The sequence below is a fragment of the Hordeum vulgare genome, chromosome 6H (assembly GCF_904849725.1).
Source record: "Hordeum vulgare subsp. vulgare chromosome 6H, MorexV3_pseudomolecules_assembly, whole genome shotgun sequence".
In the NCBI taxonomy this organism is placed as follows: Eukaryota; Viridiplantae; Streptophyta; class Magnoliopsida; order Poales; family Poaceae; genus Hordeum; species Hordeum vulgare.
Window position 1 is genome coordinate 194607543 of NC_058523.1, and position 16167 is coordinate 194623709.

Here is a 16167-nt window from a genome sequence, read left to right on the forward strand (position 1 = left end):
GGACAAGAAGGCCGTCAATGTTAAAGGTATATGTGATATGCATGTTATTGATGTGTACCTTACCAGCGCTCGTAGTAGCTCCTGGGTATTTGATACCGGTGTTATTGCTCACATTTGCAACTCAAAGCCGGAACTGTGGAATAAGCGGCGACTGGCCAAGGACGAGGTCACGATGCGCATCGGGAATGGCTCCAAGGTCGATGTGATCTCCGTCGGCACGCTACCTCTACATCTAGCTTCGGGATTAGTTTTAAACCGTAATAATTGCTATTTAGTACCAGCTTTGAGCATGAATATTGTATCAGGGTCTTGCTTAATGCAAGATGGCTACCCATTCAAGTCAAAGAATAATGGTTGTTCTATTTATATGAGTGATATGTTTTATGGTCATGCTCCGCTGGTGAATGGTTTATTCTTGATGAATCTCGATTGTGATGTTACACATATTCATAGTATGAGTACCAAAAGATGTAAAGTTGATAATGATAGTCCCACATACTTGTGGCACTGCCGCCTTGGTCATATCAGCGTTAAACGCATGAAGAAGCTCCATACTGATGGACTATTAGAGTCTCTTTACTTTGAATCATTTGACACATGTGAACCGTGCCTCATGGGCAAGATGACTAAGACACCATTCTCAGGAATAATGGAGAAAGGGACCGACTTATTGGAAATAATACATACTGATGTGTGTGGTCCAATGAACGTTGAAGCTCGGCGTGGCTACCGTTATGTTCTCACTCTCACCGATGATTTGAGTAGGTATGGGTATATCTACTTGATGAAGCAAAAATCTGAGACGTTTGAAAAGTTCAAGGAATTTCAGAGTGAGGTCGATAATCAACGTGACAGAAAAAATAAGTGTCTACGATCTGATCGTGGAGGAGAATATTTGAGTCACGAGTTTGGCACACACCTAAGGAAGTGTGGAATCGTTTCACAACTGACGCCGTCTGGCACACCGCAACGCAACGGAGTGTCTGAACATCATAATCGCACTTTATTGGATATGGTACGATCTATGATGTCTCTTACCGACTTACCGCTATCATTTTGGGGATACGCATTAGAAACTGCAGCATTCACTTTAAATAGGGCACCGTCTAAATTCGTTGAGATGACACCGTATGAACTATGGTTTGGCAAGAAACCTAAGTTGTCGTTTCTTAAAGTTTGGGGCTGCGATGCTTATGTGCAGAAACTTCAACCAGAGAAGCTCGAACCCAAAGCGGAGAAATGCGTATTCATAGGATACCCTAAGGAAACGATTGGGTATACCATCTATCTTAGATTTGAAGGTAAAACCTTTGTTGCCAAGAAAGGATCCTTTCTAGAGAAAGAGTTTCTCTTGAAAGAAGTAAGTGGAAGGAAAGTAGAATTCGATGAGGTAATTACACCCCCTCTCGAACCGGAAAATAGCGCAGCACGGGAAATTGTTCCTGTGGCGCCTACACCAACTGAAGAGGAAGTTAATGATAATGATCATGAAGCTTCGGATCAAGTCACTACTGAACCGCTAAGGTCCACAAGGGCACGCTCCACACCAGAGTGGTACGGTAAGCCTGTGATGGAAATCATGTTGTTAGACAACGGTGAACCTTCGAACTATGAAGAAGCAATGGCGGGCCCGGATTCCAACAAATGGCTTGAGGCTATGAAATCCGAGATAGGATCCATGTATGATAACAAAGTATGGACTTTGGTGGACTTGCCCGATGACCGGCGAGCCATAGAAAATAAATGGATCTTCAAGAAGAAGACTGATGCAAACAGTAATGTGACCGTTTATAAAGCTCGACTTGTCGCAAAGGGTTTTCGACAAATTCAAGGAGTTGACTACGAAGAGACTTTCTCTCCCGTAGCGAAGCTGAAATCAGTCTGAATCATGTTAGCAATTGCCGCCTTTTATGATTATGAAATTTGGCAAATGGACGTCAAAACAACGTTCCTTAACGGGAATCTTAAGGAAGAGTTGTATATGATGCAACCAGAAGGTTTTGTCGACCCTAAGGGTGCTAACAAAGTGTGCAAGCTCCAGCGCTCCATCTATGGGATGGTGCAAGCATCTTGTAGTTGGAACATTCGCTTTAATGAGGTGATTAAAGCGTTTGGGTTCATATAGGTTTATGGAGAAGCATGTCTGTACAAGAAAGTGAGTGGGAGCTCTGTAGCTTTCCTCATACTGTATGTGGATGACACATTATTGATGGGGAATAATATAGAGATGTTGGAGAGCACAAAGGCCTATTTGAACAAGTGTTTTTCAATGAAGGACCTTGGAGAAGCTGCATACATATTAGGCATCAAGATCTATAGAGATAGATCGAGACGCCTCATAGGTCTTTCGCAAAGTACATACCTTGACAAGATATTGAAGAAGTTCAATATGGAAAACTCAAAGAAAGGGTTCTTGCCAGTTTTGCAAGGTATTAGATTGAGTAAGACTCGGTCACTAACCACGGCAGCAGATAGAGAGAAGACGAGTATTGTCCCCTACGCTTTAGCCGTAGGCTCTCTAATATATGCCATGCTGTGTACCAGACCTGATATAAACCTTGCCATAAGTTTGGTAGGGAGGTACCAAAGTGATCCCGGTATGGAACACTGGACAGCGGTCAAGAATATCCTTAAGTACCTGAAGAGGACTAAGGAGACGTTTCTCGTTTATGGAGGTGACGAAGAGCTCGTCGTAAAGGGTTACGTCGATGCTAGCTTCGACACAGATCCGGATGACTCTAAGTCACGGACCGGATACGTGTATGTTTTGAATGGTGGGGCAGTGAGCTGGTGCAACAGCAAGCAAGAAGTCGTGGCAACATCTACATGTGAAGCGGAGTCCATAGCTGCTTCAGAAGTAGCTCATGAAGGAATTTGGATGAAGGAGCTCATCACCGACCTTGGAGTGGTTCCAATCACGTCGGGTCCAATGACACTCTTCTGTGATAACACTGGAGCCATTGCCATAGCCAACGAGCCCAGGTTTCACCGGAAGACCAAGCACATCAAACGTCACTACAACTCTATCGGTGAGTACTCAGAACATATGCCATAGGTAGGCTAAAGTTAGTGAGTACAGAAGGGACAAAGGAGGGCGCTCGGAACGAGGTTGGTACTAGCATGGAACGCACGATGTACCCAGGTTCAAGGCTCTCCGTAGAGATAAGACCCCTAGTCCTCTCGGAGTGTTTGATGTGTATGAATGGATTACAATGTTGCTCCTGAAGCTGTGTTGGGAGGAGGAAGAGGGGAGCAGCCGGCTGGTCTGTCCCTCTCTCTAAGTGGTTGGTGAATGTGAAGTGTGGTTCGACCATCCTCCTGCATGGAGGGTGACCGGGGGGTTTTATAGACGAACCCACCAGCCTACAATATGGATAAAGGGTACAAGAGTGGGACCCGGCTGGCAGCCTTGCCGGCTGACCAGGGGCCCACGAGAGTCTTGTCTTGTCGCTTGAGGGGCCTGCCGGCTGCATGGGATTGGCTGTGGGACCCGCCGGCTGGCCATTGAAGCTCTCGCGTAAGGTTGACGCCGAGCACGCGTTGTATGTCGAGCGTCGTCCAGCGAGATTCGTCATGGGCAGGTAGTACGACCGAGTGCAGTAATGGAGTGGGAGTGTGACGGTCCGACACTATGCTAGGTGATGCATCAGAGCCTGGGTAGGTCAGCGGCATGGCCGCCGACGCCCGTACCTGCCGGACACTCCAATCCAGTACCTTTGCTCGTAGCTACTGATACGTCTCCGTCGTATCTACTTTTCCGAACTCTTTTGCCCTTGTTTTGGACTCTAACTTGCATGATTTGAATGGAACTAACCCGGACTGACGTTGTTTTCAGCAGATTTTCCATGGTGTTGTTTTTGTGCAGAAAAGAAAGTTCTCGGAATGTCCTGAAAATTGATGGAGATTTTTTCTGGAATAAAAGAAAAATACCTGCGCAAAGATCCACCGGAGGGGCATGCCAGTGGGCCACAAACCCACAGGCTGCGGCCACCCCCTATGGTCGCGCCATGCAGGCTTGTGGGGCCCACGTGCCACCACCGCCCCCAATCTCAGCTCTATATCTTTCGTTTCGCCAGGAAAAAAATCAGAGAGAAGGTTTCATCGCGTTTGGCGATACGGAGGCGCCGCCACATCCTGTTCTTCATCTGGAGGGCAGATCTGGAGTCTGTTTCGGGCTGCAGAGAGGGGAAATCATCGCCATCGTCATCATCAACCTTTCTCCATCGACAATTCCATGATGCTCTTCATCGTTCATGAGTAATCTCATCGTAGGCTTGCTGGATGGTGATGAGTTGGATGAGATCTATCATGTAATCGAGTTAGTTCTTGACGGGGATTGATCCCTACTATCCACTATTTTCTAGATTGATGTTGCTACTACTTCGCTATGATTAATGCTTGTCACTAGGGCCCGAGTGCCATGATTTCATATATGAACCTATTATATTGTCGCCAATATATGTGTGTTTTAGATCCTATCTTGCAAGTTGTAGTCACCTACTATGTGTTATGACCTGGCAACCCCGAAGTGACAATAGCCGGAACCACTCCTGGAGATGACCATAGTATGAGGAGTTCATGTTTTCACCGCGTGTTAATGCGTTTCTCCGGTTCTTTATTAAAAGGAGAACCTTAATATCCCGTAGTTTCCATTAGGACCCCGCTGCCACGAGAGGGATGGACAATAGATGTCATGCAAGTTCTTTTCCCTAAGCATGTATGACTACATACGGAATACATGCCTACATTAGATTGACGAACGGGAGCTAGTTACATATCTCTCCGTGTTATAGTTTTTACATGATGAATCACATCCGTCACACTCATCCATCACCGATCCACTGCCTACGAGTCTTTTACTACTGGTCCTCGCTACGTTGCCTAGGCTTGTCCCTTGGTACAGAAGGGATTGGGCCACTTTGCTGCTGCTGTTGCTGCTGCTATTACTTGTCACCTTGCTGCTGCTGCTACTACTGTTCCTTACTACTCCGTTGTTACTTGTTGCAAGACTTTGTTGGCGCCGTTGCCGAGGCTAGGTAAGCGGCACTAACATCCCGTCAACAAGGCTTTTTCTGGCACCGTTGCTACCGTACTACCTTGCTACTGATACTTTGCTTGCAGACACTAATCTTTCAGGTGTGGTTGAATCTGACACATTCAGCTGCTAATACTTGAGAATATTCTTTATCTTCCCCTTGTGAGCGAATCAATAAATTTGGGTTGAATACTCTACCCTCGAAAACTGTTGCGATCCCATACGCTTGTGGGTCATCAAGGCTTTTTTCTGGCGCCGTTGTTGGGGAAGCCCAGCAATATTCTCTGAGTCACTTGGGATTGACGTCTGCTGATCAGTATGAGGAATCCTAAAGATCCAAGAACTAAAATCTTGCCTTCCACTATGAGGAGAGGTAAGTAATTGCCATCTAGCTCTGCACTTGATTCACCTTCAGTTTTGAGTAAGTTTGCGACTTCGCCTCCTGCTAGAAATCTTGATATGTCGCCTGTGCTTGATGATGCTACTTCTGCTGCCCATGATGCTAATGATGCTATGCTTGATACTATGCCTGATGATGCTATGCTTGATACTATGCATGATGATGCTATGCTTGATACTATGTCTGATGATGCTATGCTAGATACTATGCCTGCTATGCCTGATACTGCTTTGCCACTAGGTGCCCTTGATGCACAAATTGCTAGAGTTGTTGCTAGATGTGATGATACTTCTGAAACTGCTGATACTATTGAAGTAGAACCTGCTACTATGCCTGAATTGCCTATTATGCCTAATACGCGCTATGTTATGGAGGGAGAGATAGCTGAGGATTTTCTTGCGTGTAAGGATAGCTATGATGTTGAGAAAATTCTACGCAAGTGGAAAGAAAAATCTCTGAACGCTAGGATGAAATAGGACCCGAAGTTTGCTACTTCGCCTATCTTTGTGACCGATAAGGATTATGAATTCTCTGTCGATCCTGAGTTAATCACTCTAGCCGAATCTGATCCCTTTCACGATTACGAGTCTGAAGATGTTGTAGCCCATCTTACCAAACTGCACGATATAGCCACCATATTCACTAGTGAGGAAAAGATCCGCCACTACTACATGCTCAAGTTGTATCCTTTCTCGCTAAAGGATGATGCTAAGACCTGGTTCACTTCTCTTGCTCCTAGATGTGTGCGTAGCCCCCAGCATATGCTCTACTACTTCTCTGAAAAATAATTCCCTGCCCATAAGAAGCAAGCTGCCTTGCAGGAAATATACAACTTTGCTCAAGCTGAAGAAGAGAGTCTCCCACAAGCTAGGGGGAGGATCGTCCAGCTACTGAATGCTTTGCCTGATCACCCTCTTGAGAAGAATGAAATAATTGATATCTTCTATAATGGACTTACTGATGTTTCAAAAGACCACCTAGATAGTTGTGCCGGTAGTGTTTTTAGGGAACAAACCGTAGAACAAGTTGAGATGCTACTGAATAACATCTTGTGCAATGAGAATGCTTGGAATGTTCCCGAACCACCTCCTAAGCCAACTCCGAAGAAAACAGGTATTCTATTCCTCGGTCCTGAAGATATGCAAGAAGCCAAGAAATCTATGCGAGAGAAAGGCATTAAATCTGAAGATGTCAAAAATCTACCACCTATTGAAGAGATCCATGGTTTCGATAACCCGATACAGGTAGTAGAAGTAAATTCTCTGCGTAGGTTTGATGAGAGTGATATTCCTTTTGATAAACCTGCTAACTTATGCATGGATGAATTTGATAACTTTGTTGCTAAACAACAAAGTTTCAATGATTATGTTAGCAGCCAATTGGAAAAGAATGCTCGTATGCTTAGTCCTTTAAGTGCTTGTGTGGACAGAAATGTCAATGATCTTAAACTTCTGAGTAAACATGCCTCTATGTTTACTACTCAGGTAGAACAAGTACTTAAAGCTCATAATGACTTTCTCAATGAGTTGAATGACAATGCCATTAGAGTCGTCACTAGAGGCGGTAGAATGACCCAGGAACCTGTGTATCCTGAGGATCATCTGAAGAGAGTAGAACAAGAGTCTCAAGGAGTTAGCACAGATGCACCTAGTCATCCTAGAAAGAAGAAGAAAGATGATAGGAACTTGCACGCTAGCAACCCAGATGCTGCTACACCTGAGAGTCCAAACGATGCCTCTATCTCTGATGCTGAAACACAATCTGGTGATGAACATGAGCCTAATAATAATATCAATAGTGATGTTCATGTTGATGCTCAACCTAGCAATGAAATGAATGTGGAGATTGAACATGTTGATCTTGATAACCCACAGCCTAAGACTAAGAGATACGATAAGAATGACTTCATTGCTAGGAAGCATAGTAAAGAAAGGGAACCATGGGTTCAGAAACCCATGCCCTTTCTTCCTAAACCATCCAAGAAAAAGGATGATGAAGATTTTGAGCGCTTCGTTGAAATGATCAGAACTGTCTTTCTACAAATGCGTTTGACAGATATGCTCAAAATTTCTCCGTATGCTAAGTACATGAAAGATATTGTGACTAATAAGAGGAGGATACCTGATCTTGAGATCTCTGCCATGCTTGCTAACTATACTTTCAAGGGTGGAACTCCTAAGAAACTAGGTGATCCCGGTGTGCCCACTATACCTTGCTCCATTAAAGGTAACTACGTGAGAACTGCTTTATGCGACCTTGGAGCCGGTCTTAGTATTATGCCCCTCTCTCTTTATTGTAGACTTGAACGGGATAAGTTGACACCCACTGAGATCTCTGTGCAAATGGCCAACAAATCAACTGCTTTCCCTATCGGCATTTGCGAGGATGTGCCTGTCGTGGTTGCTAACACCACTATCTTAACAAACTTTGTTATCTTGGATATTCCCGAGGACGATGCCATGGCTGTCATCCTCGGTAGACCCTTTTTAAACACCGCAGGGGATGTTATAGATTGCAACAAAGGCAATGTCACTTTCCATGTCAACGGTAATGAGCATACGATGCACTTTCCGAAGAAACAATATCGAGTACATTGCATCAATGCTATCAAATAACTTCATCAATTCTTATCGGGAGCTTTGAATGCCCTATTCCTCGTGTCAAGATGAAGTATGATTTGCTTGTTGGGGAGATACACATCCCCATTGAGGTGACCTAGTGACTATTCAAAAATTCTTCGTTCTCTTTTGCGATTCGAGAAAGTTTTGTCGAGGGGATTTGATCAACCCCATTGACGGATATCTTTCGATGACCATTAGATGGATGAATCATGGAGTCACAAACCTCTGTTCCAAACTTTCATTTTAGGTTGCTTAGAAGAAAAATGATAGGTTTAGATTAGTTTTCCCGGTTTTCTGTCTCAGCGTCCGGTGAAAAAAATACCCCGAAAATAAAAGTTCTCCGAACGCTGTGAAAATCTAGTATGATTTTTTCTGGAATGTTTGAAAAATACTGGTACGAAGAGTCTGTCTGGGGGCCACACCAGTGGGCCACAAGCCCTAGGGGCATGGGCACCCCCCTGGACACGCCACCCAGTCTTGTGGGGCCCAGGGGCACCCCTCCACTCATTCCTGCTCTCATCCGCTTTTCATTCCTCCAAAAAAATCGTTTCGCAACTCAAACCCGTGTTCTTGCTCCTCTTGCTGGGATTTTCGATCTCTTTGCTCAAATCACCGTTCTTGGAACTGTTTTTGGGAAATTACTCCTTGGTAAGTGACTCCTCCATTGGTCCAATTAGTTTTTGCTCTAGTGCCTTATACTTCGCGTATTTTTGCTGCCTCGGTGACCATGTTCTTGAGCTTTGTATGCCGATTTTAGCTGGTCCCAAGTAGTTTTGATGCGTAATATGGTCTCTATGCACTTGTGGGAGTAGTTGCTACAAGTTTAGTTGAACCTTGTTCACCTTTCCTTTGGGTCACTGAAAATTTTAGAAAAGGAAGATGTTTAGGAGAAACTATCATGGTGGTTCCTCAAGCAAGAGAGGTCCCCGTCTTGCGATTCGGGAGTCTGATCCTTACCAACCAAGGGACAGCAGGTACAACCATGTGAATGGCCTTCTGATGAATTTATGATTGAGGCAGGTTTCAAAGACGAGTTTGATGCACTTGTTCACAACGTCGGAATCGAAGAATTCATCTTCGATAAATGTGAACAGTATGTTGCTCTTACTGCCCCTTTTGTTCGTAGATTCAAATTTTCAGCTGGCCGTGAGACATCGGTACTGATTGATCTCTATGATAAATCTTATACCATGGATTTAGAGGATTTCAATAGAATTTGCAAAATACCTATTTGGGGTAGCCTCAATGATCCTCCTAAATCTTCGGTTAGAGATTTTTGCTCTCGTATTACTGTTGGAGAAACCACAGATATTACGCTAGCTACCATGGGGAGTATTCATTTTCCTTCCTTGCATGACTTTGCCCTCTTCATAGGCAGATGCATTAATGGAAAGATTGAGCATTGTCACCTCTGCGCTTCCGACCTTAGTATCCTTAAGAGCGCAGTGACGGGTGACAAAAGCTTCGACATGGGAGCTATTATAGCAAGGAAGCTGAATAAGAATACTAATGAAGGGGATTTCTTTGGTGGGATCTATGCCACTCGCATAGCAAATTTTCTTGGAGTACCCATCCGCGAAGGAGATCAACCGCTCCATACAGCTTTCCTTGACCGCGTCGCTTTGACACGCTACCAGTTCCTTGAGAGGGATGATGAATCCCTCCTATACCGTTTGATATTTAACCGGCAGCGTGTTTTCCATATTACCCTTCCTGCTCCTGCCTTCTTTGACTTTCAGGTAAAACGGAGATATTACATAACCAGAGGAGAGGCAGAGGAGTATGAGAGGGAGGCAAAGGCTGCTCGTCTCCGTGAGGCAGCTATTCAGGCAGTGGCTGCAGCGCTCCCGTATAATCCCCATTATGATTTTGCGTTTCGCCCCGACCATCCTTGGGAGTAGACCAACTTAGGCCAAAAGCCTAAGCTTGGGGGTGTACATGTTCTCACCGACTTTACATTCTTGCTTATGCTTTCACTTTGTTAGTCGGTGTTCACACTTTGCCATTGTATCACCCATGCTAGTTTATTTTCTTTTTCTCCTTTTTTTTCGTGTGTCTATCTAGTTTGAGAAAACCCAAAAAGATTTTATTTTTCTTCTTTTGCTTGTTGGGAGCTTTCCCGTGTAGATAGTTTTCTTTTTCTTTGGGTCAAGGTAGAAGATATTGGTTTCAATGTTTAGTGGCTCTTGCATGCATACCTGTTTAGCTTTCAAAGAGCCATATTACTTTTTCTTCTCCTTTGTGTCTGCGTGCAGATTCCAGATTTTGTCCAATGCATGAGCACGCTTATTATTGTTCAGATCGTTCGGTCGTGCAAGTGAAAGGCAATAATGACGATATATGATGAAGTGACTGAGCCTGGAAAAGCTGGTATGAACTCGATCTATTTTGTTTTTGTAAATATGACTAGCTCATCATGCCTGATTCAGCTTTGTTGTGAGAGAAACATCTTTGCAATGACAACTTAGAGATCATAGTTGCTTATGCCATGCTTATCTAGCTAGGAGCTTATAATGGTTTGTCTTGGTTACCCACATGAATGTTGAGATGACTATGATGTAGTATGATAGGATGGTATCCTCCTTTGAATGTTTCAAGTGGCTTGATTTGGCGCATGTTCACGCATGTAGTTGAAACAAAATCAACATAGCCTCTATGATGTTCATGTTCATGGTGATATATGTCCTACTCATGCTTTCACTCAATGTTAGTTAATCTCAATGCATTTGGATGACTGTTGTCGCTCTCTAGTTGGTCTCTTCTCAGTCTTTTGCTAGCCTTCACATGTACTAAGCGGGAATACTGCTTGTGCATCCACCTCCATAAACCCAAAGTTGTGCCATATGAGTCCACCATACCTACCTATGTGCGGTATCTACCTGCCGTTCCAAGTAAATTTGCATGTGCCACTCTCTAAATCTTCAAGAAATAATCTGTTTTGCATGCCCGAACCGCTCATGTGGTGACAGGGGGCTATTGGTATCTTCCATGCTAGGCATGTGATCCTCGATATGTGTTTATTCACTATCATTCACGAGAAAGGGGCCGGTAATTGGAATTCCCAGTTCCATGCTCAAATCAAAAAAAAAATTGCAAACAAAACTCCCCTAGGATTGATGTTGGTTTGGACGGTACCCGAGGATTCGGCTAGCCGTGGAGTGTGATTGATTGGTGGTGGGGGAGTCAAAACTTTACTTTTCTGTTTGGGAACCGCCTATAGCATGTGTAGCGTGGAAGATGTTGAGAACTCTTAGTCATTACGTTGATAATGAAAGCATGCCACCCAAAATTGTTATCTCTGTTTTCAAAGCTTGAACTCTGGCACCTCTGCAAATCAATGCTTCCCTCTACGAAGGGTCCGTCTATTTATGTTCCTGTTGAGTCATCCTCCTCTTACAAAAGCACCAATTAGAGAGCACCTGTGTCATTTTTATGCTTTGCTTTTAACTGTGTTGAGTATGACTATGACTGGATCTTCATTGCCTTGAATTACAATGTTTAGTCGGCCCTCGGTCTTTGAAGGTGCTCTGCATTTATGTTTTGCGGTCTCAGAAAGAGCTAGCGAGATACCATCTATTCGTACTGCTTCATGTTATTTTGATTGAAGTGTTGACACTTGAGGCTTATTATTATTTGCTCGCTAGTTGATTATGCCATTGATATGAGTTTACTGTGAGACCTAGATGTCATTTGCTTATGTGGTTTGCTTGTGATGTTGCTGAAATTCTGGTTATGAGTTAGACATAGTTGCAACAACAAGATCAAACAGAGTTTGTCAAAGTTTTTCTTTTGTCTCTCTCAGTTTGTCAACTGAGATGCTTGAGGACAAGCAAGGCTTTAAGCTTGGGGGAGTTGATACGTCTCCGTCGTATCTACTTTTTCGAACTCTTTTGCCCTTGTTTTGGACTCTAACTTGCATGATTTGAATGGAACTAACCCGTACTAACGTTGATTTCAGCAGATTTGCGATGGTGTTGTTTTTGTGCAGAAATGGAAGTTCTCAGAACGTCCTGAAAATTTACGAAGATTTTTTCTGGAATAAAAGAAAAATACCTGCGCAAAGATCCACCGGAGGGGGCGTGCAAGTGGGCCACAAGCCCACAGGCCACGGCCACCCCCTATGGCCACGCCATGCAGGCTTGTGGGGCCCACGTGGCACCACCGCCCCCAATCTCAGCTCTATATCTTCCGTTTCGCCTGGAAAAAATCAGAGAGAAGGTTTCATCGCGTTTTGTGATACAGAGGCGCCGCCACATCCTGTTCTTCATCTGGAGGGCAGATCTGGAGTCCGTTTCGGGCTCCGGAGATGGGAAATCGTCGCCATCATCATCATCAACCTTTCTCCATCGAGAATTCCATGATGCTCTTCATCGTTCGTGAGTAATCTCATCGTAAGCTTGCTGGACGGTGATGAGTTGGATGAGATCTATCATGTAATCGAGTTAGTTCTTGACGGGGATTGATCCCTACTATCCACTATGTTCTAGATTGATGTTGCTACTACTTGGCTATGCTTAATGCTTGTCACTAGGGCCCGAGTGCCATGATTTCAGATCTGAACCTATTATGTTGTCGCCAATATATGTGTGTTTGAGATCTTATCTTGCAAGTTGTAGTCACCTACTATGTGTTATGACCCGACAACCCCGGAGTGACAATAGCCGAAACCACTCCCGGAGATGACCATAGTATGAGGAGTTCATGTATTCACCGCGTGTTAATGCGTTGGTCCGGTTCTTTATTAAAAGGAGAACCTTAATATCTCGTAGTTTCCATTAGGACCCCGCTGCCACGGGAGGGATGGACAATAGATGTCATGCATGTTTTTTTCCCTAAGCACGTATGACTACATACGGAATACATGCCTACATTGGATTGACGAACGAGAGCTAGTTACGTATCTCTCCGTGTTATAGCTGTTACATGATGAATCACATCCATCACACCCATCCATCACCGATCCACTGCCTACGAGTCTTTTACTACTGGTCCTTGCTATGTTACTTTGCCTAGGCTTGTCCCTTGCTACAGAAGGGATTGGGCCACTTTGCTCCTGTTGTTGCTACTGCTCTTACTTGTCACCTTGTTGCTGCCGCTACTACTATTCCTTAATACTCCGCTGTTACTTGTTGCAAGACTTTGTTGGCGCCGTTGCCAAGTCTAGGTAAGCGGCACTAACATCCCGTCAACAAGGATTTTTCTGGCACCGTTGCTATCGTACTACCTTGCTACTGATACTTTGCTTGCAGACACTAATCTTTCACGTGTGGTTGAATGTGACACATTCAGCTGCTAATACTTGAGAATATTCTTTAGCTTACCCTTGTAATAGAATCAATAAATTTGGGTTGAATACTCTACCCTCGAAAACTGCTGCAATCCCATATGCTTGTGGGTCATCAGCTACCTTTAATCGTTAGGTCTCATCCTGACCTACGATCTGATGTGACTTGTGATCCCTGGCCGGCTAGCCTGCTTGGCTAGCCGGCTTGGGCCTGGCCGCCTCGTTCCTAGCCGGCCGGCTTGACCAAGCCGGTCAGGAAGAGGTTACTGTCTCGACTCTAGCCGATAGGGGTTGCCTGGTCGGCCAGTGAGATGGCCGCCTTGTCCTCCAGCCAGTAGGCGCGGCCTAGCCGGCCAGAAGACTTGGGCCTTGGGAAACTGTACTTGTTCATATACTTTGGGCAGGAAATGAAGGAGCAGGCTTGATGAGCCTACCCCGGGGTTATCCCCCCGACAGTAGTCCCCGAAGCTAGAGAGGCCTGCCGTCTCCGGACGGGCAGCCTCACCGGCTTGATGATTTGTCTTGGTACATTTGCTGCTATTTGTGACGGGGAGCACCGGCTCTGAAACCGGATGGCTTCGAAGCGACGCCTCGGCTTCGTCGTAGGTCGCCCAGAAGGCGCCACGTGTCAGGCCCCGCCTGATGTAATGATGGTGATTACTGGTGACGGTACCGGGCCTGGGCCCTGGGTCCTGCCACGACGCCCCCTCGGCCTCCGCGCGAGAGATCCTCTACGGATTTACTCTGCAACGGTTGGGCTTCGGGAAGTGTTACCGCCTGTAATACACGGGGTTGGTGGGGGTCCTGCGCGCACCGGTTCCCCTCCCCACGACGCTTCGTGGGGTTTAAATGGAATGCACGGGTTCCGAGGAAGCCATTCGCCCCTCACTCTCGCCCCGCATCGACGCTCTCTTCCTTCCTGAGCCCAGAGAGAAAGAGCCCGTCCTCTCATCTTCATCGCCTTCGTCGCCGCTGAGCCACCATCCCTTCCTAGCTTTAGTCGCCTGCAGCCATGGCCGGCGGCTCTACCTCGAAGAATTCCTCATCGCAGAAACCCTCGTCACAGGGGGCCTGGCTGGGCAGCGAGATCTGCGAAGGCCACATCGAGGCGCTCCGGCATCACCGGTTGTCGCCCCCGGCCTCCCTGGTGCTGGTGCGAATCCCAGGCACCGAGACCGCTCCCACACCTGCCGTGGGTGAGGTCGTGGTCTTCAATGAGCACTTCTACCGGGGTTTCGGGCTCCCGACGACCGCCTTCTTCTCCGAATGGCTCCATTTCTTTGGCTTGCAGCCGCATCACCTAGCGCCGAACGCCATATTGCAGTTGTCGGCCTTCGTGGTTTTGTGCAAGGGCTTCCTGGGGATCGAGCCTCGCGTCGATCTTTGGCGCAGCTTGTTCTTCTTCAAGAAGCAGTCCATCGCGATGGAGAAGTCCGAGGTGGAGAAGCTCGCCAGCCCGCGCCCGATGGCGCCGTGCGTAGCCGCACTGGTGCATCATCGCAAGGAGTCCGACTTCCCCCAACTGTCGCTGCAGGAGTCCATCAAGCAGTGGCAGTGGGGCTTCTTCTATGTGAAGAACGCCGACCCCGCCCAGGACGCCCTCGACATGCCCCCGTTCAACGTCGATCCGCCGACGAAGTTCAACTGGGCAGCGAAGACCCCCAAGCCGATTCCTGAGGTGGCGCAGATTTGCGCCTACCTCAAGATCCTCGAGAAGGAAGGGCTCCTCGGCCGCGACCTGCTCACCACCATGGTGACCCGCCGGATCCTGCCGCTGCAGAGGCGGCCACATCTGGTCTGCCAGATGGGCAGCCGGCATGATCCCTGCAGGCTGTCCACCAAGAGGTTCACCCCCGGCGCGGAAATGCAAAGGGTGAACCTGATCTCCACCGCTCACATGGACGACAGCGGAAACTGGTCGTGGGGGATGACCCCCTTCAACAGGTCCCGTCCACCTCCAATGGTAAGTGATTTCTTTGTTCTTTGCTATTCGTCTTGCAACTGGCCGTATCACTGAGCCGGCTGTCGAATCCTTTTCCGTAGATGTTCGAGAAGCTGCAGGGGTCCCTCCGTCCACCCGCTCCCGACGTGTATGTGTCCAACGCCTCAGAGATTGAGGACGAGGGCGTGATAGAGTCCCGCTCAGACTCCTCCGCAGACTCGGAGAACGCCCTGGTGTCAGAGGGGACAGAGCCGTCTGGTGAGTACCCGCGGCCCTCCATCGCAGACTGGACGGATGATGATGAGACTCCCTCATTCCTCTCTGATGCAGCCTTCGAGGAAGACTCCGACGGTCGGCGTTAAAGGGCCGGAGCAACCGACGCTGATGAGACGGCCGGGAAGAAGGGCAAGGGTGCCACAGCTTCCAGGCCGGCTCCTAAGCGCCCGGCGCCGGGTCCTCCAGCCGGAGCACGGGCAGGCAGCGCCAAGAAGCGTCGTGGTGCCGGCAAGAGGTAGGTGCCCATGGTGGCGTGGTAAGATTTCCTCCCCCTTTTCTTTGTCTATCTTGTGGGAAGCTTTGTTCCTTCAGAATGTCACTCGACAGGGAGGCGGAGGACGTGGAGGAAGACACAGCCTCCACAGCCGAGCGAGCCGGCTGGGCAGCATCCGATGCTGCCCAGAGGGAGCTTGAGGAGCAGTCCAAGCGCCGGTGGGACGTGGCCGCGGGAAAGACGGCTGAGGGCCAGCCTCGCCCCAACCGGGCCGAGAAGCCAGAGGAGAAGCGTACGAAGGCTAGACATGACCCCTCCGCGCATGCTCGCATGGAGGAGCCAGCTAGCGAGGCGGCCCCGAGGCACACCCCGAGGGCTGAGGGGGCCCAGTCCTC